This window comes from Glycine max, chromosome 19 (genome assembly GCF_000004515.6).
Source record: "Glycine max cultivar Williams 82 chromosome 19, Glycine_max_v4.0, whole genome shotgun sequence".
Classification (NCBI taxonomy): domain Eukaryota; kingdom Viridiplantae; phylum Streptophyta; class Magnoliopsida; order Fabales; family Fabaceae; genus Glycine; species Glycine max.
In genome coordinates, this window is record NC_038255.2 from 8,975,619 (window position 1) to 8,981,243 (window position 5,625).

The window sequence follows — 5,625 nt, forward strand, 5'->3', positions numbered from 1 at the left end:
TATCAAGTGCTCCTTGCCTTAGGTGTCTCCTAAGCATGAATGACCGGTATCATCCTTTGATAGTATACATTTTTCATTCTTCTGATAGTGTATCAGGTGCTCTAGCCGGTTTATGAAGTTCTCTTTGAGCGTCTCAACACTCATCCTGGAGGGTTGAGGAGCTTATCCATTCTTCGAGAAGATATCAAATCTATTCTTGCGTAAGTTTATGGCAGATTCTTTACAAATTTATATTGAACAATTTTTCTATGTCTACTTCCTTATGTTACAATGACAGAAGGAGCAAATAAAAGAAATCTTAGTTCCTTGTTTCCTTTTTAAATTTTAGTGAATTTTATGTTAGATAACTCAGATACTGATTGTCTTCAATCGTCTGCACAAGGATTTTTGCTATGAGGACTTTAACATAAAATAAATTTATGAAAGTATGAATTTTAGATACCTACAGTTCATAACATTATTGGGGAAAAGAATGAAAGAAAGATAAGACAAGAAAAAAGGTTCAACCTTCTTTCCTGAAATTTTGAGTATGATAATTCAATCATTCCATTACACAAAGAGGAGAATATTGCATCGCTGAGAGCATTGGATTCTTATTAAATGGAAAATTTTATTACATGGCTTAGTCTTGCTACCTTAGAGCTTCACCAGATTACATGGGATGATCTTGCTTCTTTGCTGGAAAAAATTGTTGGTAATGAAGTATTTTTCTACTTTTTCTTGAATCGTCATTCAATGTAGCTCTAGTCTTCCACTGTATGCATAATCTTTGATATCTTGTGTAGGCTGTGCACCCTATCAGCAACCTTCTAGATCTTAAGAGAAGACTGGGAATTGCTCGTCGTTGTTTTGGATATTTACATCCTGCTATTCCTGGTTAGTAGTTCTTCTAACACTTGGTTACTGAAAGATAATTCTCTACTTTTCACAATTTTATAATTTATATTGGTGCTTTAATCAACACTTAGTTTGATTGGGCATAAATTGCAGTCTGGCTTAGCAGGGATCAACTTGGGAAAATTTCTCATCAAACGGGTTGTAACACAGGTGAAAAGAGAGATGCCACATATTTCTATAAGTATTTTATCAATTACTATATGGAGATTCATGGAATTTGTGAATGCACGACATTTAATTAACATAATTCTATCTTAAGTTTTTCTTTTTAACCTCTATTTCATACTTTTTATTTCTGTGGTTTTGATATGAATGGTATTTTCCACAACAAAATGTGTTGCCTTCTCTTTAATCTTCATATTTGATGGGGAGATTTTCCAAGTATATTAGTACAACCTTATGGTTTCATTCTTTAAATTGCCATGTTTTAAACTTTTCCCCTCCTCTCAAAGATGCAGATTTTTGGAATCATTGTTCTCCAAAGATTGTTATAGAACTAAAGGCACATGGCAATTTGCCAAACAGACTATTCTCTCAAATTGATATATCTTTTTAGGTCATTCTAGAACAATCTAAAAGTAATATGCTTTATCATAGTAATTATTGGACACTCATGTTATGAAAATTTCTTGATAAATGTCATATTTCATAGGATACTGCTATATCTTATGTATTGAATTTTACTTGTGTCCACTCACATCTCACATTGGTGATCAATTTTTGGCTGTAGACCTTTGCAACCCTCAGTCCTATCCCGGGATTCATGTCATGGCTTATATCCAAGTTAGCATCTCAAAGACTGCTTGCTGAGGGAGACAATTTGTCACAACCACAAATGAGTTTACCTAAGTAAAATACATACTGTTATCTTCTTTATATTTTATGTTATAGTATTGTTGGAAATTTTTTGGCAACACCACTAGTTACTTTTATATCGCAATTTCATTATTCCATTCATTCACATTGAGGGAAACTTCAACACTTGATGTGACTCAACTGAATAAAGATGTTGCTTTTACACCAATGATGCTAAGTCTGCAATGAGAAATCCAAAATTTTGTGTTGTTCCTTGAAGTGAAAGATGCTAGACGTAAGTGGCCTAAAGTATGATAGAGAAGTTGAAATGAACTTCCATTATAGCATAGGATAAATTTGATTTATGGGTATGATCTGAAACCATTGGTGTGCTTTTTATTCAAAAGTCAGAAAACATGGTTTTCAACTTTTCATCACCACTTGGTATTTTGATGAAAACCTAACAACACTCTCCACTTGACTCTTCTGGTCCACAGATTCTGAATCTCTTTTGCTGTTTAGATCACAAAAGTAAGATTGAAAGTAGTAAAAAAAAAGAGTGCATATAAAAGTCCATGGTGAGTATGACTGCTACTGATTCCTCAATTATTTGGATGGTTTGAAAAGCATTGTACATAATAGGTTACCTTCCCAAAAACCTTTCAAAGTTATGTAATAATTATCTCATAATCGCACCTCATGAAGCTTCAAAGAAGCTACGTAAGCTAGCTTTGGCATCTTTTCCACTTTTTCCTCGAAGCCTATAATTATATTCAACCCAATCTGCACTGGACCAAGGGTTCAAAGACATTTTCCTGATCTTTTGTTGTTCCTAGAAAGCAGGTAGTGTAATTTGTTTTACACAAGCTAGTTAGGTAAGACATGCCTTACCAAAAGTTTGAGTCTAATTTTACATCATTGAGTTACTCTACTTACACCGACAAACTGACAAAACAAAAGCCATACAGGCGCATGTTCATTAGCAAAATTTAGATTAGTTTAAACCATTTCAGCAACTTATCATGTGCTTCTCTTTCATGCAATTAGCTTTAGTAGATTTGGCTAATCACATCACATGCAGGGAAAATTTATGTAGTTCCCCAACATATATCTATTAACTTTTGATTTCAAGTAGATCCAACATAGTTTGTCTTTAGTTTTATTAGCTTAAGCCTTTCTATGGGATTAACATGCAGTAATCTTCATGAGCTTGCATTGAATTGATACTTTGATAAAGATGGATGGGAAAAACTCTCTACAAATAACTAGAAGTGGTACTGGTGCTTATGATGATGATGGACATGCCAAAAGGACTGGTAAAGTTCTCTAGGACCATAAAATATCCATTTTGATGCATATTTGCATTTGAATCCAGAATTTTAGTCCTTCCATGAATTCTGCCAGGGAATTTGCAGAGTGTTATAGCTCATATCATTACTGTTGTTATTGGTTATGGTGTTCTCTCCCTTGCATGGAGCACTTCTTAGTTAGGATGGATTGGAAGGCCAGTTGCATTGCTTTGTTGTGCAATTGTTACCTATATTTCTTCATTCCTCCTGCCTGATTGCTACAGAACTCCTGATCCTGTCACTGGGAAAAGAAACTACTTTTACATGGATGTTGTTAGAGTTTATCTTGGTAGTAACACGTTGAATTCTTTCTCATGTTCTTCTACAATCATTTTAGCTAAACATAGATATACTTTAAATGAACTACAATAATAATAATTGTAATGTCTAATTATATTTATTGTTAGTTCAGGTTATAAAAGGACATGTGTAGTTGGCTTCCTTCAATTTTTGACTTTGTATAGTACTAGTGTTGATTATGTACTAACCACAGCAACTAGTCTGAGGTACTTTCCTCATGAAATGAGAATACCACCTTAGCCTTTTCTTTTTCTTTTTATGTGAAAATAGAGAGACTGGCTTATTGATTTATTTTGGTTGTTGTTGGGGCCATATAAACTAATGAAGCATGCTTATTCATTTTACAGTGTAATTCTGAGATCAAATTGTTATCACAAGAAAGGGCATGAAGCTCCTTGTAAATATGGTGGCAATCTGTATATGGCACTATTTGGACTTGTTCATATTGTAATGTCATTCATACCGAATCTCCATAACATGGCATGGGTTTCAGTTGTTGTGGCACTTATGTCCTTTACATACTTATTCGTTAGACTAGGACCTGGCATAGCAATAGTCATAAGTAAGGCTCATCTTCAATCAATTGTTTTCAATTTAATATCCATATCATGCTACTACTACATTGGTTCTTAGGACTTTGGTTGCACTTGCAAAAAATGGAAGAATTATGGGAAGCTTGACAGGAATACCAACTGATAAAATTGCTGACAAACTTTGGTTAGTCTTCCAAGCACTTGGTGACATTGCCTTTGCTTATCCATACTCCATTCTCCTTCTTCAAATCCAGGTACCTTAGCATTTCATGCATTTCCAAATTGGGTGGGTAGAGGGTGACATAAGACAAACAGAAAAGAATTTATAGCTAAAACAAGGTACTGAATTTTGTTGAACAAAGGACACTATAGAGTCTCCTCCACGAAAATCAAACCATGAAAAAGGCCTCCATGATTGCAATCTTCATTAGAACATTCTTCTACCTGTGTTGTAGATGCTTTGGATATGCATCTTTTGGAAATGATACACTAGGAAACCTCTTGACAGGGTTTGGCTTTTTTGAGCCTTTCTGGCTCATTGACCTTGCTAATGCTTTCATCATTCTTCACTTGGTGGGAGGATATCAGGTACTACTAATGTTACATATCAAAAGTAACTTCAAAAGTAATTTTATGCATTATGCATAGTTTTAAGTTTAGAAATGCATGATTCAAGACTCAGATTGCATGATTAAATATGGTATGCTTCGACAAGTTCACAATTTGCATCGTGCTATGAATCACAATTCACAAATGACTTTGAATCATGTGATGCATACGTGAACTGATACGATTCCATTATGATTGATATGAACTGCAACATTCAGTGATTCAGTTTTTTCCTCTTTTTTTCTTTTCTTTTCCATTTTTATCAAAGAAATTGAAAACTTATATTAACTTAAATTGTTAATTGAAAACAAACTGAAGGAGTCCAACTAAATGTACCCTATGCACTATCACTCACTCTAAGCACTGTTGTTTCATTGCTTTGTAGAGTTTTTCTTTAAGAACGCTTTACACAATCATCGCTCACATCATATACTTCTTATTTGGCTATATCGTTGCTTTGTTTTTTGTTCTTCTGAAACAGAATCTTGCTGGTATTTTACTTTATAACTTGCTAGCAGATGAGTCATCCTTAGGTTCAACTCTACTAACCATATAAAAGTTTTGATTTCAACCTTTTTTTATCTGTGTGAATGGATCATGCATGTTCATTGCCACACTTTTAAATCTGTAATAAATAATAACATGGGAAAGATATATATATATATATATATATATATATATATATATATATATATATATATATATTTATAATTCACTGATGCAAACTACCATTTGTTTTATTTGCAGGATGCTTGGATACTTTACAATTGGGTAAATTGTGTGTTGTTAAAAGATCATTTATTTCATTTGCGTGTTCAAATTTAGGAGTAAAATCATGTGCTCCTGTGCTGTATAGTGTTTCAATCATTAATCCATTCCATTTTAGCTAAAGCACATGCATGAAGCTTCAAACTCAGCTGTTGTTACCAAAACTTATTACATACATGCATGAAGCTTAGAAATTATATTGTATTGTAATGGTCCTATATATATTCATTTTTTCGTACTTGACATTAGTCTCATTTATTATGTAAATTTCTGTGATATGAAATTAAATGATTCTATTCAATTGTAAGTAGACTTCATAATTGTTGAAAATGATGATGATACCTTTGGTTTCCATCAATGTATAGTGTCTTGCT

The 5,625-nt window shown here is 33.3% G+C and overlaps 1 pseudogene; it reads left to right on the forward strand.

Moving 5' to 3' along the window:
- Nucleotides 1–2,929: 2,929 nt before the first annotated feature.
- LOC100812532 (probable amino acid permease 7) lies at nt 2,930–5,039 on the forward strand (annotated as a pseudogene).
- Nucleotides 5,040–5,625: the final 586 nt, after the last annotated feature.